Source organism: Kogia breviceps, chromosome 10, assembly GCF_026419965.1.
Source record: "Kogia breviceps isolate mKogBre1 chromosome 10, mKogBre1 haplotype 1, whole genome shotgun sequence".
Classification (NCBI taxonomy): Eukaryota; Metazoa; Chordata; class Mammalia; order Artiodactyla; family Physeteridae; genus Kogia; species Kogia breviceps.
The window spans coordinates 55,655,378-55,679,962 of record NC_081319.1 but is presented as its reverse complement, the minus strand read 5'-3'; the positions used below and the strand labels follow the sequence as shown (position 1 = coordinate 55,679,962).

The following is a 24,585-nucleotide window of genomic DNA, read 5'->3' as shown; positions in this document are numbered from 1 at the left end:
AATGGAAGCAACTTGCAGTGATAGTTTATATCCACTCAGGATGCAAACGTAACATGTGGGCCTTCCAAGGCTGGTTACCGTGAAACTAATTCACCCCTTCTTCATTAGGACCATGCTAATTTGGTAGAGCCTTTTAAGAGTCAATATGGGGTCCTGTACGAACTCTCCCGCCCCCCCCCACCCCGGGGAAAATGCTTGCCGGGGTTTGTCTGTTTTCACATCTGGTGTGGCTGGAGGTAACAAGATGCAGTTTCTTGGAGGAAATCGGAGGAAACTGAGGTTGGCAGATGACCAGAGGAATGCTTGCTACCCACATAGCCTTCTGTTTTACTTGCAGCCGCCTTCTGGAAACATATCTTTGATAGAATTTGAAAACTTGGCTATCGATAGAGTTAAATTGCTAAAAGCAGTTAAGAATCTTGGTGTGAGCTCTGTGAAAGGAACCGAGCAGTCAGAGTAAGCTGGAGGCTGAGCTTCGGAAGCTTAAGTTTTCCTACAGAGAAAACTTGGAAGATGAATATGAACCCCGAAGAAGAGATCACTTTTCTCACTTTATTTTACACCTTGCTTCCTGCCAGTCTGAAGAGCTTAGGCGCTGGTTCATTCAACAACAAATGAATCTCCTTCTATTTCAATTCAGTATTTTACCCGAGGACAAAATTCATAGTTTCTTAAAGGATAGCCATTTGCAGTTTGAGGCTATAAGTGATGGAGAGAAGCCTCTCCGAGAACAGGATATTGTGGCTTCATCACACAGTTTAGGTGAGGTTCAGTTAGAGTCAGTTTATAAAAGCCCTTTTGCTGATGCTCTGGATTTGTTCCGAGGAAGGAAAGTCTATTTGGAAAATGGCTTTGCTTTTGTACAACTCAAGGACATTGTGGCGATCATCCTGAATGAACTTAGAACCAAACTATCCAAGGTTTTGGCTTTAACACTCAGGTCCTTGCCTGCTGTTCAGTCCGGTGAGAGACGCCAGCCTCTTCTTAGCCACCTCAGTCATTCGTACGCTGGTCAAGACTACAGGACACAGGCAAGTGTTGGGAAGGTTTCTTTAGATCAGATCGATTCGCCTTCTACCAAATCCTTCCCACCTTGCATAGATCAGCTACATAAAGCCCTGTGGGAAAATCACCACCTTCGTCATGGGGGCCACATGCAGTACGGCCTCTTCCTGAAGGACACTGGCCTAACCTTGGAATTGGCATGGCAGTTCTGGAAGCAGACATTTATCAGAGGAAAGAGGGATCCAGATAAGTTTGATAAAGGCTACTCTTACAATATCCATCATAGCTTTGGAAAGGAAGGCAAGAGGACATACTACACACTTTACAGTTGCCTGTAGATTATCCTGACCAATCCACCAAGCCAAGGGGATTATCATGGGTGCCCTTTCTGGCACAGTGATCCTGAACTGCTGAGGCAGAAGATGCAAGCGTACAAGATCCCCCCCCTCAGGGATCAACCAGATTTTGGATTTAGTAAAAGGGACACATTACCAGGTAGCCTGTCGGAAGTTCTTCAAGATGACACATAATGTAGATGATTGTGGCTTTTCTTTGAGTCATCCAAACCAGTTCTTTTTTGAGAGCCATTGGATCCTCAGTGGAGGTAAAGACATCAAGAAGGAATCTGTCCAACCCAGAAATGCCCCAACCCAAACCGAGTGTCCAGAGAAGCAAGGATGCGTCATCTGCTCTGGCCTCACTCAGCTCCTCTCTGGAAATGGATCTGGAGGGACTAGAGGAGTTACTTCAGTGAACAATCCCTGGGCAGTTGGTAGCCCGTCTTCCTCGCTAGCTTTTATTTCCTACTTTACGATTTTATCTTTTCCTTTTTTGCCTGCCTTCTCCCTCCACCCGACCCCCCTTCATCCATCCACACATGCATGAGCTTCTCGGGAAGGCAGCCTTGCAGGTAAAAACAAAGACCTCCGGTATATTTTGCTTTGACAAAGGAGAAGAGGAAGAATTTCTTTTGAAATCTAATGCTTGAATGGTGTGATTTAAGTCCCGTTTTAGGAGATAAAACAGCTCTCTGGACTGATTACAGTCCCCTAGAAACAGTACAACTAAGAACAGCTTTTATTTTAACACTTATCACTGTAATGTTGACCCAGGACTCTTCTGGACCATTTTTGTTAATAAATATCAAAATGTTAAAAAAAAAAAAAAGTCAATATGAAAAGAGCAATCGGGAATGTACTACGATGCTGCTAATTCTACTGAGAGATTTTATTCAGACATATTTTTAAAGTGTTTTATATGCTCACGCTTAGCACCACTTTATTCCCTATATGGGTACCACTGTTATACAGCCATTACCATGATAGTCGAGAGGACTAAACTATGGACAAACCATGGAATTGTTTATTAGAGGAAGTTCAGTGAGTATGGAAGAATATAAAATCATGTGTACCATAAACATGGAGCTATGGAAATATTTGACAGTCAGTAATGCTCATGGTTATGTCTGTGGGTGGCCAGGATGCTTGGTGCAAACACTGCCTTTCCACTTCATAGATGTGTGACCTGTGGTCAATCCCTTAACTTTGCTGGGTGCCTCAGTTTCCCCATCTATAAAATGATAATAATAATAGGGCCTGACTTGATAATTAAATGAGTTAATACATAGGTAATGCTCAACAATACCTTGTGCTGACTGTATAAAATGGCAATATTAAGCAGAAAAAATCTTTGTGTTAAGGTGATAGATTATTATTAACTTTACATTTCTCCGAACTTGTTATATTGTCTTTTCTAGGAGAAAAAAAAAAAAAGGCAAAACAGCTCTTGGAAAAACTAAAGTGGTTTCAATTATATTTATATTTTGGTTGTTCTTTCTGTTAAACCTTAGTAGCACTTGCCTATGTTTCTTTGTTTTTGTAAATTAATGTTAGCTGAAAATAGCAATGAATTAAGAGAGAATGTTACCCTTTGCTTCTTTCATGAAAAGGTAGAAGAGAGTTCTACTTGACCACTGCTTTCTTAAGAAGGGAAATGGAAAGGGTGTCTGAGGTGGCTTTTTTAAACAAAATCACTAAGGGCATTGAGCCTGTCACTAAAGAATTAAAATTGGATTCAGTCTTCTTGGAGACACTTGCTTTTGAATCATTTGCAGTGTGGCCTCTGGACTAAGGCTATGCAATTGAAACCAAATATTATGAAGACAGAATTTATTGATTTTGTTTTTAGAGACATGATATGAGTTCAGTTTTTCATGAGCTGTTGCAAGTGAGGTATGAGAAAGTACATGCACTAGTCTCCTTAGAGGTGAAAAGAAAAGGCGTCAGACTTAACCCAACTCTGGACACTTCCTGGGTCTTAGCATCTGAAGGAAAGGCTTTTGTTCCCTCCTGCACCCCACCCCACCCCCAGGCCTCTAAATCTGTACGGTAGGCAGGCCCGGATAAACACACTCACTCTCTATTCCGGAAGGGGTCTTGGGGAGCTCTTTCAACATAACCTCTCGTTTTCAGGATTGTTCTTTCTTGGGTGGTGGCTGCGGCAGCTTTCATTCTGTATAATATGGCAACATAAAACAAAACAGTCACCAGCAGGCCCAAATGACCAGAAATTGCTGAACAAAGCAGGCCGCAGCTCCAGATGGAGAGTAATGAAAAACAGACCGCAGTTCATTCAGCCACTCAAACACCAGGACCCAGTAAGAGCTATTGTACAAGTCACAGAGATTTGCACTGCTTTGTTTTTGTTGTTTTGTTTTTCCCCATGTGTTTTCCTCCTGGGTCCAGTGTATTTGCTAATTTTGAAAAGTCAGGGGAAATGAAATGAAAGAAGCCATTGAAAACAAGGTGTAAATCTTCGATGAATTGATTTGTCTCTGCCTTTTCCTGCTTTTTAAGTTTGGCTTCCTCTGTACCACCCCCCACCCCCGCCAGCCATTTTTTTCTGACAGGCTATGAGTTTAGAGCAGAATGAGTAATGGATATTCCATAGAAAGTTTCCATGCTTAACAGCCAAAGGATATAAGAGCCATTAGAGTGTGCCAAGCATACCGACTTCTAAGATCTTGAAATACTCCCTTCTTGCCTTTGTTGTCACAGGCTGCTTGAATTATATTTATGGAAGATTATGTTGCCCTTAGCATTTCATTGGACCCCTAAAATCAAAGTTGAAGACAAGGATCCAAAAGTTCTGAGATCATCCACGAAGGGTATCATTAATTCTTTATTAAATGAAACCATAAATTCTTATTCTTCTCTAAGAGAAATAATTCTGCTTACTAGATTCATTTTTATAGAGAGGGATAGAACCCACCTAGATTGTTTCATGGAGGGGTGTGAATGAATCCATTTAGCAGTTCTAGATTCATGGCCCTGTTATATGCTTTTTTAAAGTATTTCTAGGTAACTAAGTAGGAGGCGGTACACTTGGACAAATTTGGAATTAATCCATTTTATTTATTATTTAATTTTCTCCTTTAGTCACTAACTGGGAGTATTTAAATAGCAAGTGAGGCAAGTGTGGATTTCTCTATTAAATCCCATGAACCTGGATGGAGGGATGGATACTCTAGTTTGTCATATTTTTCTGTAGTCTTTGCAAGGTATGCAGTAGCCCCTACCTACAGACCAATCCTAGTAAGTGACACTGACCTGCACCCGGGCAGAACGTGTGTGTAAGTAGAACCATTTGGTTTCCAGAAAATAGCATACCTACCCGGGCCTAGTCCACAAGAAAACTAAGCAAGTAAAGGAAGAAACTAAACACCATGAAAAGCCTCTTTTCAATACCTGTTATTTCCCCAAATCAGTGAAAACTAAAATAAATATTCTGTGAAATTTATGAGTCTGAGGAATTACATTTTGAGAGGAATAGGCTCCTCCCCCGGCTGGGCTCACAGCCTCTAGAGCAAGGAGCCCAAGAGACAACGAGACTTGAAAAACACATTTATTCAATTTTCAAATACTGGAACTAGGTTACCAAAAAAAAAAAAAGATGAAAACAGTTCTGTTTAGACAACTAAATTTCCCATTTCCCTTTGCAGTATGAAGTGTGTGATTTTTCCCTGAACTTCTTCTGTGAATTTTTCTCTAATCTGGTAAAGTATTAATTTTGCAGCTAGGCACAGGTGATAAACATATATTTGCTACCTTTGGTATTGATACTGAGTTTTGTTTTCATTTCAGAAACAGTTAGTTTGTGTAGGAACTTTGGTAACTTCAATCAGAATTGTCCTGTAGGTACCTTTTACATGAAATTTTCATCCTGGGGCCTCTTTTGAGAAAACTTCAGCGTTTATAGTCTTATAGGCAGAGTTAGGAAAGAACACTTACTTTGAAGGTAAATGGTCGCCATGTGTTGTCTCCAACTCAGCCATACAACTGCAGCAAAAGACATTTCTCCTGTCAAAGATAATCCTTTCGAAACTGTTTTTCTCAGTTCAGTATATTCAGTATTTTAGAGGGTTCTTTTATGAAGATGATGATGATGATGTGATGGTGCTGAGTTGACTTTGAGATAAATGTAAAACAAAATATCTGCTCATGTTCTGGGAGTCATACAACTGCACATTTTGCTTCAAGTGTCTTATAGCTCTATATTTACTCAATATTTGCTTGTAATCACTGTGAATATACACATTAGGCAAAAGTAAAACTCTCCACCAACATTAAATTTAATAGGTAACAGTGCTTTTTTTTTTATGTGGACCATTTTTAAAGTCTTTATTGAATTTGTTACAATATCGCTTTTGTTTTATGTTTTAGTTTTTTGGCCGCGATGCATGTGGGCTCTTAGCTCCCCGACCAGGGATTGAACCAGCACCCCCTGCATTGGAAGGCGAAGTCTTAACCACTGGACCGCCAGGGAAGTCCCAACATTGCTGTTTTAAAGCATAAATGTATATTTGACATCATTTAATACTATAACCTATCTCCCTATCTCTTTTGCATGTGAAGAGATTATTTTATTGGAAAAAAATATAAATAACTTGTGTGGAGTTTAAAATGATTTAAAAATAAAATGGTAGCCTAAATGTGAAAAGAATTCGAAAAAGAGGGGACTTCCCTGGCAGTCCAGTGGTTAAGACTTTGCCTTCCAATGCAGGGGGTATGGGTTGGATCCCTGGTCAGGGAACTAAGATCCCCCATGCTTCGTGGCTAAAAAAAACCAAAACATAGAACAGAAGAAATGTAACAAATTCAATAAAGACTTTAAAAATGGTCCACATCCCAAAAAATCTAAAGAAAAAGAATTTGAAAAAGAATAGATACATGTATATGTATAACTGAATCACTTTGCTGTACACCTGAAACTAACACAGCATTGTTAATCAAAGGTACTCCAATATAAAATAAAAATTAAAAAATGAAACGGTAGAGTTATATTGCTCTCAGCCATAATCTGAATGTGACTTTTGCTAACACATGTCTTCTAACTTCACAGAAATCCTTTTGTCCAGATATCCTGTTTGTTCTCTTGCTCCTGTCCTTCAATTCCCTATGTTTAGAGTTTGTTAAAATATATATAAAATGCTCACTCTTCTTACCTCTGCTAGTCTGTTAATGATTTCTTCCAGAATTCACCTTCCCAAGAAGTCCTCAGCAGACTCTCCTCATCCTATTTACACACTTTAGAACACCACCTCCTCTGAGTGTCATCTGGGAGCAAAGATCTTACACCCCCTTATTTCTTGGGCTTTTGTGATTAGTGTGTGTCTTCATCTAGATTATAAACTCCTCAGGCTTCTCATGGACCTTATTTTCTACTGCCAAAGTGTTGAGGAAACAGAACGGTTCAGAGGGGTCTTAGAATCCACGGGCTTTATCTTCCTCTCTGGGAGCCTTTGATGTCACATCAGTAGAAAGAACAAACATGGCTGGGTATATGTTCCAAAGGCCTGTAAGACCACTGAGGGTACCAGAGACATAGCATACATACATTTCTCAGTTATTCTTTAAAGGTTAAGCACTTATAACTGAGAATATTTATTAGTGTGTAATTACCCCTTTGACTTGTTTGAAGTTATCTATCTTCATTCATCAATGATTTCATAAATATATGGGAAATCCAATATAGCAATATTTCTTTTAAATAATATATGAACTGTAATGACATAGAATGGATAAATATTATATCTGTGTGTGTCCAGTTTACTAAAATTCATGTAAACTTGCAATACCATGTAAATACATATCCTTTCAAATATAGGACTTCAAAAAATATATAGAATTTTTTCCCCCAAATAACCCTCTTAGTCCTTCAAGGAGTTTTCAGATGAAGTTTCTAAGTAATAATCTTAGTTTTCTTGGACAAGTTACATAATGTCTCTAAACATCTGTTTCCTTAACTGTCAAATGAGGTTATTTATACCTACAATGAAAAAGTATTTTCAAAATTACACGGAACCCTGTTTGTAAAGTGTCTGGCACATCTGTCAGGTAAATTTTTCTGTGGTCTTGCACTTGGATTTCTTCTTGAAGGAACCATCTTGTCGAGCACCATTATATCTTACACATTAATGCAGTTATGAGTACTTTTGAAGTGTTCAGGGAATGTGTATTTCATGAATTGACATGCGTTTACTGAGACTGGCTTTGTTTTTTTATTTAATTTTATTTATTTACTTATTTAATTGAAGTATAGTTGATTTACAGTGTTGTACTAATTTCTGCTGTACAGCAAAATGACTCAGTTATACACATATATACATTCTTTTTTATATTCTTTTCCATTATGGTTTATCCTAGGATATTGAATTTAGTTTCCTATGCTATACAGTAGGACCTTGTTGTTTATTCATGAGACTGGCTTTGTTAATAGCAAAAAGTATTTAAAAGGACTTTTTTTCATACTTTTTTTTGTGTTGGCTATACGATAGCCCTCAGGATTTTTCAAGGCCTATAAACTTGATGTCTTTGAAGAAAAGTGCATTCTATCACAGTGGCAGGTGGTGGAATTCATTCTGAGTTGGGTAGGTTCTGAAAGAAAAAAAGTGTTCCTTTGTTCACCCTTTGTCATGATGTTCACTCCATAACATTGTTTTACAAGTTCAAAGGTAAAAGGAAAAAAAGCCTAAAGATTCTTGCTTCCTTAGCTTTGAAACCATAGTAAAAGCATATTTTGTTTAAGGGATGGTGAAAAGTCATATGATTTGATGCTTGTTCTTATTGACTTATTGGTTATTCATGCTACTCTTAAAATAGCTATTTTTCCTTTCCTTTAGTTAAGAAATGAGAACTCTGGAGTATGAAAGAGAAAAACTCATGCACATGACTAAAAAAAAAACAACCCCAAACTATTAAAACCAAAATTGAATTTGAAGGATGAATGTATCATTTGTTATGATTGTAAGTGGCTGTAAGTGGGCTCACATGTCTCTTTATCCATAAAATTTTAGTGATATAAGGTCTCTATTTCATATGATCATTTTAAAAACCAGCTTGGTTTTCCCATTGTGTTGTGAAATAAGAGAAAATAGCAAGGTACACATTTAATTTGTACTACTTCTCTTAAAAGGTTTATTTTAATGACTAGGCATCTGAATAGACCTATTGGTCATTAAGCTGACATCAGCCCTGAGTTGGAAGAAACCTGTATTCATGGAGCATCTTTGGGACACCTTCTCTGTGCCGCTTTTAAAGATATAGTTTCTCTCAAGAAGAGATAATAAAATGCTTAAGCTGCAGATATAACAGCTTTTCACATCCTTGGGGCTTGTCCGCTCTGGGAAAAGCAGGAGCTAAAACAAAAGATTTTAGGGAAGCAACTGCTCAAAAACACACTAGGCTTTGGGCTTAAAGGTGATGTGAAAAATAACCATGTTTGAGATTGTACTAAATGAAACCAAGCAGCAAAATTTCATGAGACATGGACTACAGGGCATTGGAGTTTATGTCTTTGGAGTACTTTTATTATAATAGATAATTTAAGTGAAAATTGTAGCTTTTTACTGAAGAGTGAAAGAAAAGAATTTTTTTTTTCTTAAAAAAGAGAATTATGTGAGGTAGAAGTTAGGAGCTCATTAAAAAAATACTGTTAAAAAACTGTGATTAGGGCTTCCCTGGTGGCGCAGTGGTTGAGAATCCGCCTGCCGATGCAGGGGACACGGGTTCGTGCCCCGGTCCGGGAAGATCCCACATGCTGCAGAGCGGCTGGGCCCGTGAGCCATGGCCGCTGAGCCTGTGCGTCCGGAGCCTGCGCTCCGCAATGGGAGAGGCCACAACAGTGAGAGGCCCGCGTACCACAAAAAAAACAAAAAACAAAACAAAACAAAAAAACTGTGATTAAAGAGTTTCTCAAAGGTTCTCATGAGATATTTTTGAGTAACAAGGGGTTAAAAATCAGAAAATCTCTAATTTCATGTATACAATATAAAGAAATTATGGCAAATACTATATTTTTCATAGAGAAGCAGGTGATGAAATTGAGAATAATTTGAGTAGGGGAAAACTTTTAAAATTTTGTTTTTTAAATAAAAATTGCATGTGTTTAAGGTGGACAGCATGGTGATTTGATACACATGTACGCAGTGAAATGATTACTGTAGTCAAGCTACTTAACATGTTACTTCACAGGGTTACCATTTGTGTGTGTGTGTGTGTGTGTGTGTGTGTGTGTGTGTGTGTGAGATGAGGGTGCCTGAAATCCACTCTCTTACCACATTTCCTGGATTTAGTTCTGCAGTATTAACTATACTCACCATGCTGCCCATTAGATCTCTAAGACATGGTCAACCTACGTAGCAGCAATTTTGTACCCTTAGACCAGCATCTCCCAATTTCCCCCACCTTTCTACTCTCTGCTCCTGTATATTTGATTTTTTAAGTTCCACATATAAGTGATATCATGCAGTATTTGTCTTTCTGTGTCCAACTTATTTCATTTAGCATAATGTTCTCCATATTCGTCTATGTTGTTGCAAATGGCAAGATCTCCTTTTTTAAGGCTGAATATTATTCCATTGTATATATATGTACATATATATATACCACATTTTCCTTATTCATTTGTTGACAAACACTTAGGTTGTTTACATGCCTTGGCTATTGTGAATAATACTGCAGTGAACAAAGGGGTGCAGGTAACTCTTTGAGGTACTGATTTATTTTGCTTCAGATGAATACCCAGAAGAGGTACTGCTGAATCACATGGTAGTTATATTTTTAGGTTTTTGAGAAACCTTCATACTGTTTTCCCACAGTGGCTGCACTAAGTTGCATTCCCACCAGCAGTGCACTAGGTAGGGATCCCTTTTTTCTACGTCCTTTCCAACATTTCATATCTTTTTGATAATAGTTGTCCTAACAGGTATGAGGTGATACCTCATTGTGGTTTTGGTTTGCAATTCCCTGGTGATTAGTGATGTTGAGCATCTTTTCATTATCTTTGGCCATTTGTATATCTTCTTTGGGAAAATATTTATTCATAGCCTTTGGTTCTTCACCCATTTGTTAATAGGGTTGTTTTTGTTTGTTTGCTATTGAGTTGTATGAGTCCCTTATATAATTGGGATATTACCCAACTGTATCAGATATATGGTTTGAAAATATTTTCTGCCAACTAAAGGAAAACGTAACAAACCAAAGATTCCCATATGAAAAGTGGAATTTCCTTCAGTGTTACTCAATTTTAACCATTGTTTTAAACAAATGAGAATAACTCAAAGTGAAATATGTATGTACACATATAACTTTTATATGTATTAATATATTTATATATTATACATATTATGATATATATATGTTAGAGTGTGTGTGTGTGTGTGTGTGTGTGTGTGTGTGTGTGTGTGTAAGACAGGGAAAAATATTTATGAGATACTTGTATCCTAAGAGAGTTTTAAAAATCACTCTATAAAGATTTACATCAAAGTTTGTTGTAGTTTAGTAGAACATAATTTTCTTAAAAGAAGCTTGAAGCAAAATCCTCACCATTCTTTGTAACTGAGCATCTGCTGTGTTACATAAACCAAAGAAGGCCAGGGGAAGTTGTTATGCCTTAGATAGTGATCAGGTGCTTTGTGATTTTCTTCTATTATAAGAAGATAATATGACAAATTATAAGGTATTAACATTGCTTATACAATGATCAAAAATCTTGATCAAGTATTGATACAATGTGTATATGTTAGGATTAGGGTGAAATCTGTGTAAAAATTTAACATTTCTACTTGCATCATTGTATTTCCACCTATTATGTCCTATTAACATGGACTGTTAATACAAATAACACATCCTATTATGTTGTCCAAGTCAGCCTATCTTTCCTCTCTCTATGTCTTCTTTTTTTTTTTTTTTTTTTTTTTTGTGGTACGTGGGCCTCTCACTGCTGTGGCCTCTCCCGTTGTGGAGCACAGGCTCCGGACACGCAGGCTCAGCGGCCATGGCTCACGGGCCCAGCCGCTCAGCAGCATGTGGGATCCTCCCGGACCGGGGCACGAACCCATGTCCCCTGCATCGGCAGGCGGATTCTCAACCACTGCGCCACCAGGGAAGCCCTCTATGTCTTTTTAAAGTTACTAGTCTGGAGCCAGTCCTTTGGCTCTGCTTCTTGTTAGGAAAATTATTTTTTTTAATTATATGAAGTATAACTTTCCAGGTAAGACAGTTCCAATTTATAAGTGACCTCCTGTGGAAAATCAAAAGCCCGTATTGTCCATGCATGAGTGAAAACATCAGCCATGATGGCAAACTGAATAGTAGTTGGTCTGTGTGGTGAGGAAGACAGACGGTTTCTCTATGAACCCACCGTCTCTTGTAGTGTCAAGGGCTATCAGACCTATCAGCATTCACCAACATTTTTATCTTGTGTATCCCATCTGAATTCCCTTAAGGGTAGGAAGTAAAGTCTTCAACCTATTTCCCACCAACCAATAAATAAGTAAACGAAATAAAACAGACTAAAGGACTAAGACAGAAAAAAAAAAAAGCAAGTGAAAAGTGAATCCCTGTGACAAAGGTCAGGAATGGCGTCTTTGATTTGTTTGTCCAGGAAGGAAACCCAGCTTTACAGAGTGAGCTGGCGAATGAGTTGATGATGCCCTGTGGGATCCTCAGAAGTACAGTAAACAGTGGCTGTGGGGCAGGAGATGTATTTGTACTAATACTCTGTGCAACTCAGCCTTGGTCAAATAGTCGTTCAGCATCCCGGAGCCTAGAAATCTCTTAGAACATTCCTGTAAGTCATCAACAGGGCAAATCTGTCTAGTGAAGGATTGTTGTTTGGCTACAATACTGCTTAAAAGTATTTAGATGTGAATACTTTTTAGTGGTACCTAAACCACTCTGCTGTTTTCATAAAAGCGGCCCACTTCACTCACTTGTGTACGTGGCCCTAGAAGGCACGCATGGCTTCAATTTTTAATAGCTTGTTGAGTGGATATCAAGTAACTCAGAATTATTATTATCTCCGTTTTACTGCAGGGGAAATGAATCCGGAGATGGTGGACAACTTGTCGACCACTATTGCCAACATCCGGTCATAGTCTGTCAAAGCTTTGCTCCCCTTTATTTGCAATTCCTCCCTCAAAATAATCCCCATGTCCTGCTAGTAAGACTAGCAGGACAGATCCAGGATGGTAGTAATGACAAGCAGAGCAAACACAGTGTTTTAAGTTTGCATGAGGGGAACCATTTGAAAGAAACACACCGTGGTTCTCACCCGCCCCCTTGCATCCCATTACAACAGTATTGATGGGGATTATAGCTGTGTTATATCACCTAATATAGATGTGAAAGAACCTGCAGGTTGTGCCTTGAAAGCATAGTACCTTTTGAAATTATTTTGATCATTTTGTTTCATTTAGAGCTATTTTCTTTTTTTTAATATATTTTGGGAACCATTTTCTGTTCACTTCAATTTTGCACTTAAGTGATATTGACCGAAGTCTAGCCTTTCATCTGTGTTGACTTCAATGCAAGTAGCAGTTTAATCAATTTTAAGTGGGGAAATATCACAGAATTATGGATGGTGGTAGGCAGGCACAGTGCTGTTGATAATTTCTTTTACTCTCAGGATTCAGAATGAAGCATGTGCTTCCTTAAAGGGCCCATGTGGTAGAGTTTCACAGCAAACATTCTCTTTCATCTTGTTTAAGTTCTGTTTGGCTGGCCTCCCATGTTTGCTCGTGGGGATAAGGTTAAGACCTCTGAAGAGGCCACTCCATCCCAATTACTTACCCAGCCTCCCTTCTTTTCTTTAAATAGCTTGCACTTAGTTGTAGAGAGCGTTTTGTTGTCATTATCTCTTTGATGGATGAACCCAGGGATAAACAACTATTTTCTATTTGCATTCTAAAGGTACAATCAAGTTTAATCAAAAAGACTATTAATATTTTGAATTTATCCATGAACCAACTCTTGCAGCAAAATACCCAAATGCCTGCTCACGTGAGTCTTTTCTTTTTCAAGCTGGTTTTTCTCCAAAGATTCTTCGCCCATCCATATAATTTCCTATTGTCTTAAGTTGCCTTCAAGTCTCCACCTCCACCCAGAGGCTGCCTCCTCTTGAGCATCGCCCAGTTTTGTCAACTCTTCTGGTACGTGCTTTTAACCTCACTTTAGAATCTTCTGCCCAAACTTGAGTCTGAATTTTTATAATGTTTGGATTATAACTCTGTTTATTTCTGGTCTAGTCCTTGAGGGTTACATGTCTCAGGCCTGATGTTCTCCTTCCAGTTGCTGACTTTATAACTAGATCCTACTTACTGGAACTGTTGAGAGAATTATTTCACTTCTCTAACACCGTCATCTGCACTTAGTCTGTTTTTGCTGCTGGGATTTTTTGCAGGAAGGGTAGCCCTTTCCTATTTGTAACCAAAATTAAATCATTCTGAGGCAGGGCACGAATGTGTTTTGTGGGGTTTCTTGTCAAGCTGAAGATTATTATAATAGGCAAACAGGAAGTCCCCATGCACTGGAAACTATAACGTCCTACCTTGGCATGGCATCTGTGTTCTTCCATAGTAACCAGTCAGCTTGGACATCGCCAGAGTTCCTTGAATTTTTTGGACAATGGGAGAAAAAGGAAAAGCTTTCTCATTTGGATTTAACTCAAGAATTAAAGCATTGCCTGAAGCTCTGTGCTGCCAGTGGTTTTATTCAGGCTTTGTTCTCTGAACAATTTGTAGATAGATGGTTGTGTTCTGAATTCCCAGCCCTCATTAGCTAACTGCACACATGTGGAAACACAGAGGCTGTGACCTTCAGATCCACTCCGGAAATACAAACGTGGCCTCTAAGTTTAGAGAGGAAATGCTTCCCTCTCTCTAGCCAGGAATTGGGACTGATGCTCTGCCCAGGTCACATAGACATCTGAGCTGTCCCAGCCAGCAGGCAAAAAAATGACCTCCCGGGTAATACGTGCGTCATTACAACTTGACCATGTCCTTGATCCAGTGGACGGTAGCTCACTTAAAGCGCATAGACCTGTAGGATTCTTTTAAGTCATAAAACATGGACCCAAACAAAGTGGAAATGACTGATAATTGGTGAAATTATTGATAATTTATCTGTGAAAAGCTAACCAAGAAAAAAAATTAATTTAAAGGGGCCATAGAGATGTCTCATTTTTATCAGCCTTGTTTAAAAGCAAAAGGTGTTTGTTTTATTCTTTGATGGCTACATTTCAAGAGTCACTAAATTTTCCAACCCTTTCAGCAAAATAAACTGTCTTGTCATTTTTTCCCTAAAGATGTAATCTTTGCATTGTATTACTGAAAATTTAGAAATAATCTAAATATGCAAAAACGGAGAATGACTAAACTCTGGTTAAAGCAATGGAGTATTTTACAACCATTTAAAAGGATAATTTTTAAGACTTTGAGGCCACATGGGAAACTAGCTATAGTATGACATAAAGTGGGAAAAAGAAAAATAGAAAAGTCTCTGTATGCTCTGTTAATAACTAGGTCAAAAGATGATGCATGATGATTATTGAAGATAGTTTTGCTTGGTAGGTGTAAATATTGGTTGACATTTATGTCTTCTCCGAATTGTGAATTCTTTGAGGGAGGGATCACATTTTCCTATATCTGCAAAACCAAGACCTAGCATATAATAAGGGCTAATTAGTATTTCTCAGTTAATCCATTAAAAGATAGCCAGGAAAAGCAAATTATAAAATTGTATCTAAAATCTGAATATAATTCTATAAAAATAATACATTCAAAAGGCTAAGAACTTGAAGATATCATGGAGCAGTGATTACAAGGGTTCTCTGTATGGTGATATATTGATTTTCAAATCTCCATTTTATATATTTATATATATATATATTTTTTTTAATGTGCTATCTAGAAAAAAAAATAATGAGTTGACTAGTGTCAGCATAACTTAAAAGTATTGAAATGCCACAAGAAGAAAATGTTCATTTATTCGATAATGAGAGAGTTTAAAGATATGCATCATCATTAAAATTCAGTTATATGTGTACATTTTTGAATCTCTGTCATTTGAATGAGATGTCATAAATGATAAACTACTTATCGTAGAATACACAGCCTTTCATGGTCTGCACTGTACTCTCTAACACTAGGGCCACTGCACTTTTTGTAAAATGTGAGTCCTGCTAAGCTCTGGGACTGGGAAGCATTCACACTGTAATTCCCATGAACAGCCCCCCTGGTGTAATGAGCAACTTAGGTGGCCATACTGATGACCCTAGTCAGTTCTTATCTCTTATCATGTATCTAATCATCTCCAACCACTAACACGCCATATGTAAAGGCACTTTGGTGCCTATTCCCTTTGCTTGGAACAATCATTATACCTTTTATTTAATAATAAAGTCTTGTATTTATTGAGCACTTACTATGTACAGAAATTATACTGAGAGCTTTATATACATGATGGCAGTGTTTTCCAAATTGTTATAATTATTATCTCTATCTTATAGGTGTGAGAGACAAGGAACTTGCCCACGTCTCCACAACCATGAAATAGCAGATGTGGGATGTAAATTCAGGGCTGCTTTGTTCTAAAGCCCAACCACTTAATCTCTCACATCCCTCTCCTATGCTGCCTGTGCTCTTCCTTGACTTGGGTGACTCAGCTGATAAGAACCAAGTCTTCAAAGCTTTCTTTCTCCCTCCACCCATGCCCGAGCCAACCTAGACACCCTTCCTCTGTCTCCCTTAATAAAGCTCTTTGTTTTCCCAAAAGTCTCCCCAGCACTTAGAAAACTGGATATAATCAGTGATTTTTTTTTTTTTTTTGGTACCTCTTACATGGTGGGCTTATCATGGGCAAGTATTTTACACTTATTCAGGAAAAAAAAAAACCCACAAAAAACCAACTGTATCTTGTTCATTTCTTGTTCACTTGTACTTAGCACATGCTTGACACATGAAGTAGTTATCCCAAGAATGGCTGGAAGAATAAGATAATGAATGGCTGAACCACATCTTAGGTTCTTAATACATGGATGTAGCACCAAGAAATCATCATGCATATGATTTTGGTTGTGATTAGAAACCGGGATAAAACTGTAGCCATTTATCACCCAGCTGCCCTAAGCTCAGGGTCTTGTTAAGAACATTTGGACTCAGAGTACTTTTGCAGATTCATTGTGTTCTTTAAACAGTGCTTTAATCATGCCCCTTGCCTGGTTAAAACCTGTCCATGACTTGTTATTTCATTTCCTATCAAGTCTGAATTCCTCAGGATGGCTTTAAAGGGCCTCCTAATATGAATCAACTCACAGTATTTTTCATTCTGTTTCAACATATACCTGTCAGGCTAAGCAGGCCTTTACTTTACTCTCCCAACACATCATGTTTGTACCACCTTGGGGTCTTTACTCAACTCATCCCCCCTCTCCAGAGTACGTCTTTCTGGAATCTTCTTCGATTCTAAACCAGACTTAGATTATTGGTAAATTAAAATTCTACTTACTAGATGGAAGCTTTCCTATCTACTTTAGCTCTTGGTAAAGTCTCTTTTCTACGAATTCTCTTTGTTTCTGACAGATAATTTACCACTTAATAATATCACTGACTATTTTCAGCAGTTCTTTAGTTATGTCAGCATTGTTGTCCCTGCAAAATTATTAACAGATACCACGTATCTCTTCTGTTGTTTCAAACTACAAGATACTCAGTTCCCACTATGGGCTAGAATCTATTTTGCATGCCTTATGATCATTTTATTAGGAAAAGATTTGAGTTTCCCTTTGGTTAATGACAAAGGAGAAAGTCTTTCAGTAGACAGAGAGAATTGATTAAACTCAAAAGTTGGGTTCTAAAAATAAGTTTGACTCTCAGATTTGTGATTTGAGAGGTATTCTAGTGATACACTGTTGTATGTGAACAGATGAGATCATGAAACTAGTTTTGTGCTTGGGTGTCTTGTGTGACTTTAATATTTAGTATGTAACATATGTGGAGAACAGTTTTTACTCTCCTCTGATAGCTGTTGGTGCCTCTGTGAGTTGCTATGTTTGGTCTACTGACCACCCCATGTCAAAAGACCTCAACCCTATATTTAGCCCAACATTTGGCCAATGTCTACTGTTGGTTATAAAGGGAAACCTGGGAAACGAGTTTGAATGGGTAGGCAAAAAGTGAAAGAAAGCATGGGCCCTCCTAAGAACATCATATATAAAGAATAACACCCTTTTGCCTTTATTTGGGGAATATGCCTCCATCATTTCACTGTTTATAAGAGTAATAACAAAATGGGATTTTCATATTATGACTTAAAAGTTGAGGGGTCCCACTGTGTCTTAGGAAAGAATGAAAACACATGTGTCACAAGACTAACTAAAAACAGAAATTTCATATCTGGTCATGTTCAGTCACTTCACTGACACTGTGCCTCCTGAGTTTGGAATTCCTTGGAGAGCAGAAGTTGCAAAGGAAATGGTGAGCTTTTCCAGTAACATTTGGTTTAAATTTACCTGCAATTAAAATTTTTATGTTATGGTACTAATATTTTTCTTTTTTTGGTTTCAGAAATGTTAGCTGTTTTAGATACATGTAGCAAAAGCCTCCCTTTTGCTATAATTTCTAACAATTCATTAAGATAATTAAAAATAAAAGGCAAGAGAAAGAAAAAAATGGAAAAGTCTACACCTTCCCTATCTCTCAAGAGATAGTCATTAGAATTTTTCAGCAAGTGGAGGATTGCCCTGTCACTTTACATTATGCTGGATAGTAAATAAATACCTCACATATTTCTAAGTTTGGGATATGAGCATTTGAAAAAAAGTAAGAAAAATAATTTATTCTTTAGCTGCAGCATGGTGATGAGGCGGAAAGGGGATTTTGATTCACCTGACATTACAGTTAGAATTACATTATTATCTAGAGACTATAAATATTGCATGATTCCTTCTTAAAGTTGTTAATTAAAATTTACAAGACTGTCTATGAGAATTCCTGGAGTAAGGAACTTAAACAGTCTTAAAACTTTAAGATTTGATGTCAAGATATAAAAGTAATTGCATTTCTTTACATTTTCCATTTGATATTTGATCCAACTGCTTTATGGTTTCACCAAGAAACTGACCCAAAGACTTGAGAATTAACACCAAGGACCTTGCAGGGGAAATAAGAAAGAGAACACACTAAAGAAAACAGCAAGCGGTGGTGAGGAGAGCTGTAATACTCCCTTGCAGATCCATCTTGGACAAAGGCTGTCTAATATTTCAAATGGTGTGGCATGTGAACCATGTTGCATGCATGGGCTTTCAACTTTAGCATTTAGAATGCATGTATATAAACAGAAGGGTATTCTGACAATCTATCTTTTCTTTATAATCTCTGCAGCAGTTCCAAAAGTCCTTAGCTGGAGGATAGATTTGGAAAGTGCTGCTTTTCTGCTCTCGACACATTCGGGTAACCATTCCAAAGCTGCCAAGGTACCACTTCAGAGGCAACCTGCTATTACTGAAACGGAGCAGGACCCTGTGGTCCATCCGCACAATGTCCTCCGCCTGCCTTTTGTCTGCAGAAAAACTTTAGCCAAAGAATAAATTTAATCAGAGAAGTGAGAAAATGCAGAAACAAATGAAAACATTTCAACAAGACTAAATAATAATAGTTTAGTCATTAAGCATAGTCAAGGGCCTTTAGTTCCTCTTCATGGGCTATAGATAACACTATGACCCATATCCTGTGAGCTGTCAAGAGACTAAAACTCCCACCAGGTGGAGGAAATTTAATTACACGATGACCAGACTGTAGCCATGACGTAAACTGCCAATGTTCCAAGAATTGGCCTGAATGAAATGGGAACAAACCGACCCTGGAACTGAAGATTAACAGCACTTATAAAAATCAAGAGGACGCTAGTCAGACCACCGATGACCAATTTCAAGATGAGCGTCAGAGATGACTGTGCTGTTTTTGCATGTAGCCCCCTCCCTCTGTCTATAAAAGCTCTTGCCCACTGGTTGTCACTGGGGTGAGTTGGCCTTTGGACAGGAATCTGCCCCTTCCCCAGCCCCCAGTTGCTGGCCTCCAAAATAAAACTTTCCTTTCCAGCAACCTTGCCTCTTGAGCGGCGAGCACCTGGACCCACTTTCGCAAACAGATTTTGGCTCCCAGCGTGAGGCTGGGCTCTCGCGATATCTGGCTCCCGGGGGTGGGTTTTCCGGAGCAGAGCCTCCGCCATGATGACACGCTGGGATGGCTGCAAGGAGGCTGCTGCTCGTGGCTCGCTGGCCCCGGGCGGGGACATTCCTAACAGCTGCCCAAAACATTTGTTTCGGGGGTTCTCCCTGTTTCTCCCCTGCAAGGCACTGGCTGCCAGCGTACACTTTTCCTTGGTGGAACGGAAAGATGCCTCTGGAAGAGGTGATGAGCTCCAAGACCAAGTAAGTCCACCAGTGTACACCCGGAAAACTTCTCTTTTGAGTACAAAGTCCTATTTGGGCATTTTGCCAATTGTTTCTGATGTGTTTCTGACGTTGAGCACCCTTTATGAGCACTGAGTGTCATTTGGGCATTTTGACAACTGGTTCTGACCTGTGTCTGACATCGAGGCCCGTTTGTGTTGGGGAGTTTTTGGGACTCCGCATAGGTCATCCTCTCAGAGGGTTTGTGACAGTTCTGTCTTCTGGTGTGTGAGTGTGTATTCCATTTGTGTGATTGGTATTCTTGTTGCCTTTTGTAAAATGAGAAATTCAGGTTCAATTCTTCTTCAAACTCTGAAAAAATTGGTTCAGATGAAACTCTTTTAAAACACCAAAACTGGTTCTTTTTGCATATGCAGTTAGAGAAAGCTAGCTTGATAAAATGCTTTTTTCAGAATTCTGACCCTGAGAGAAGAAAAATATTTCTAGGCGAAAGCTTGAAGTTAACTCTTATCATGGCTTTGAAATAAAAACATAGCATCTCCCCCTCCCCCAAGTTGCTGGCCTCTGACATAAAGCAAATTTTCCTTTCCACCAGCCTTGCCTCTTTATTGGCTTCAGAGTGGCGAGCAGCCAGACCCCACTTTTGGTAACATTACCATGTGTGCTGTGATTCATAAATGGACCCTATTATTTTCCACAAGACCCCTTAGCAACAGTTCCAAAGGAGCGGGCTCGAGATTTGATTATCCAGGTCCCTCTCCTGAACACATCTTTCACATCTGACATTTACACTGGTTGCACATTTTAATGGAACTCGTTAGGAAGCAGTCTGAACCTTTAAAAGGTGTGCATCTTCCTAGAACATTCTGGACCAGGAAAGTCTTTTATTGGACTTCACGCTTTGAGTTGAAACTTGTCCTTGTCTGATTGGAAAGTGTTTCAGGCAACAGATTTTGTTATTTTTCTAAGCCAGGCTGTAGGATTTGAGGAAGATATCACTAACCAAAAGGAATTTTTTTTTTTTTTTTTTTTTTTTCTCAAAGAGCTGAGAACCAAAGGAAATGACTCCAGTGTTGAAAATCCTTTTATTTCCTCTGTGGACGATATCTGTGCAGCTGAGACAAACCTTTCCAGTTGGCCCCCACCCAGACTTTATGGGTACTGAGATTAGGAAGTGGTATGGTCAAAATAGTCCTTGGACAAATTGCTTCCAGTCTACAAAACCTCAAAGTTCTTGACAAAGCCGTGATTTCTTGCCACATTTTATTTTTTCACATGGGTAACTGACCTGTCATTCGTTAATTACCTTGCCAGGATTTCTGCAGTTCTTTTAGTAACCTCTATCATTTTTTTTTCCCATTTCTTTTGGGAGGAGGAAGCAGACTTTGTGAGAGAAGTGCAGGGTGTCTGTAAAATTTCTCTTTGTGAGACACCACACGTTTTGCTCATTTCCCCTGCCTTCCATTTCAAATAAAATATTGCCAAGCCACAGTCAAGCTTATAAAAATGTGCTTTCTTCCTTCCCTTATGTCATTCTATACTTTTCTTCTTGCTTTGCTTTTCCATATCTGAAAATAAGGCAATGCTGGATGAGGCTTCAAAATTCAACACCCATAACTTCCTTTGACACGATCCTGCCCTGGGGAAAGAGAAAGGTATTCATAACTCTATAAAATATGCTGTATCCTCAGCCTCCCTACCCGGTCCTGGGATCTGACTCATCTTTGCACTTCTGGTGACCAGCATAGTGCTGACATGTTCTAAGCATTCAGACATATTTACAAAGTAGACTCACGTGGGCAGTGTGTCATGGCATCAGGATGCATAGAGCAGGTAAAAGAGGGATTTCTGACATACTTTACAAAGTCAGGAACTGTTCTCTGAATTAAAAAACTGTGCTGAGGGAATAGCAGTGGATACAATTCTCTGTTCTTCTAAAAATGCTTAGTTCTTCCCTGTATCTTATCTACTCCATGGGAAGCTATATGGCAGACACTCCCTTGCCAGCATAGACAATTTTGTACCAACTTAAAGCCACTCAGACCTTCATGGAGGTAGTTGTTCCTCATTGCAGTAGTTCTTTTCCTAAGAAGTCTTCGGATTTGATGGGGACTAGTGGTAGTTCTTATTTAACATACATGATACTTTATTAAAATGAACTTTAGTAGACTGACATTTAGTATTAAATGGGGCTTATAAATGCTAGTTACTCAGTCTAATTTGATTTGAACCAAAATTTGTCAAATATGGTTTTCTTTTGCATTTTTCCTTGAAGTATAGTTGATTTACAATGTTGTGTTAGTTTCAGGTATACAGCACAGTGATTCAGTTATGTATATATATATATTCTTTTTCAGATTATTTTCCCTTATAAGTTATTACATAATACTGAGTGTGGTTCCCTGTGCTATACAGTATGTCCTTGTTGTTTATCTGTTTTATATATAGTAGTGTGTATATGTTAATCTCAAACCCCTAATTTATTCCTCCCTCCCTTTCCCCTTTAATAAACATAAATTTGTCTCCTAAGTCTGTGGGCCTATTTCTGTTTTGTAAATAAGTTCATTCATATCATGTTTTTAGATTCCACATATAAGCAATATCATATATTTGCCTGTCTCTGTCTGGCTTACTTCACTTAGTATGATCATCTCTAGGTCCATCCGTGTTGCTGCCAGTGGCATTATTTCATTCTTTTTGTGGCTGACTATACTTCAAATACGTATTTCTGATAGATACTGTGCTTGGCACTGGGGTAAGGAATAGGGAAGGTGTATTGCCCATAGTCAAGTACTCAGAGGGTAGGAAAGACAGATGCTATATACATGTATATATAAAACTAAAAGATAAGATGAACACAATAGCTGATAATAATATGTAATGGCCAGTGAGCGCTTTATACATGTCAGATCTTCTAATAAATCCACTTATCTGAGTTCATTTAATCCTCCTAATGACTCCATAAGGTAGGTGTAAGGGTCATTAGCATTTCACAGGTGAGGATAGCCCAGGAACCCTTCTCAAGATCACTCAACCTCCTACTCACAGAGCCTGAGTCCAGATAGTTCCAAAATATATGCTCTCACCTGCCACACAATAGTGCTACAAGTAGAGTGCTCTTAGGCAAAAATGAGGAAATGGTTACATTTCCCCTCAGTTTAGAAAAGGCACACAGGAAACAGGAAAGCTTCAGGGAGGATGTGATAGTTGAGCTTGACTCCAAAGAGTGATTGGGAGTTTATGCAGCAGAAATGGCAGAGAGAGATTTACCTGGAACAGGAAAGATCTGGCAAAGGCCGAAAGCTGTAGAAGAGCATGATGTATTCTGATGGCTTAAAAGTTCAGTGCTTGCATGTATGAAAACAGGAAGTGATATAACCTGAAATGCAAGCTCAAGTCTTATTTGGAAGGTTTTTTTGTAAAAGCTTGAGTAAGGAAACTATTACAAAGGCAGTGGGAACCAAAGAGATTTATAGGTAGAGGAAAATAATGTGGTCAGAGCTATCTTTTGGAAAGTCAGTTCTAGCAAAAGAATTGGGGATGAGAGAAGATGAGGACAGCTAGATGCAGGAGCACAGGAGGATGGATCCTTTCCCTTGCATTCATCTCCTAGCAACAGAAAACATGGCTGAACAGAGACGTAGCTGTGTTTCTCCACAGCATAAGGCGAAGGCTGAAGGAAGATGGGAACCCAGAGACAATATGGAGACTCCATCATTAGGAACTTGTGACTCTTATCTTCAAGCCTTTCGCCTGTGGTTGCAGACCTCCCCCCTTCCACTTTATCAATATATTTGCATTTCAGACAGGAAGAATGACAGGGCTGAAGGGCCAAGGATAAGTGACAGCTGAGTGTGTCTTTGTTCAAGAGCTTTCCCTTATGTGTCATTGGCCCCAGACTGTAACACAGTTATGGGTGCAGGATACTCAGGTGAGGCTGGAAATTGTAGTTCTATAGCTAGGCACATTGCCAGCCATTGATAAATAGAGTGCTGGTAGGAAGAGAATTCTTTCAGAGTGGATATTACAGTTGTCTCTGTGAGAGTTGTTTTTTTTTTTTTTAATATGTTCTCTTTACACCGACTTTGTTGAGACCTTTTTTTTTTTTTTAATCATAAGAGGATGTTGAATTTTGTCAAAAGCTTTTTCTTCATTTATTGAGATGGTCATATGATTTTTATTTTTCAATTTGTTAGTGTAGTGTATCACATAGATTGATTTGCAGATTTGACCATTGTGTATTTTTTTTAATGTATTGTTGAATTTGGTTTCTAATCTCAGTATTTTGTTGAGGAATTTTGCATCATATTCATCAGTGATATTGGCCTTTATTTTTCTTTTTCTGTGATGTCTTTGTCTAGTTTATTTTTTTAAGATTTTTTTTTTGATGTGGGCCATTTTTAAAGTCTTTATTGAATTTGTTACAATATTGCTTCTGCTTTATGTTTTGATTTTTTTTGGCCCTGAGGCATGTGGGATCTTAGCTCCCGGATCAGGGGTTGAACCTGCAACCCCCTGCATTGGAAGGTGAAGTCTTAGCCACTGGACCTCCAAGGAAGTCCCTTTTGTCTAGTTTTGATATTAGGATTGTTGCTGGCCTCATAGAATAAGTTCAGAAGCATTCATTTATCTTCAATTTTTTGAAATAATTTGAGAAGGATGGGTGAGGAGCTTTGGGAATAGAAAAGGTTAAGTGGAGACAAATTTTATGGGTGAGAATCCAGAAGACCCAGGTACTAATAAGATGAAGCAGGCTGGGGACTGGAAGGCATCAAGGAAGATGCTGTAGTTTCTGACTTTGGCAACTGGGTCAGTAATAATGGTTTTAAC

General features: G+C 38.5%; 1 protein-coding gene and 1 pseudogene across 4 annotated transcripts in view; both read left to right on the top strand.

Moving 5' to 3' along the window:
* RBMS3 (RNA binding motif single stranded interacting protein 3) overlaps positions 1-24,585 on the top strand; it is a 1,499,266-nt gene that overhangs the window by 1,010,454 nt on the left and 464,227 nt on the right. The gene's annotated exons all lie outside the window — the stretch shown is intronic.
* On the top strand, positions 205-2,072 carry LOC131764310 (DNA primase large subunit pseudogene; annotated as a pseudogene).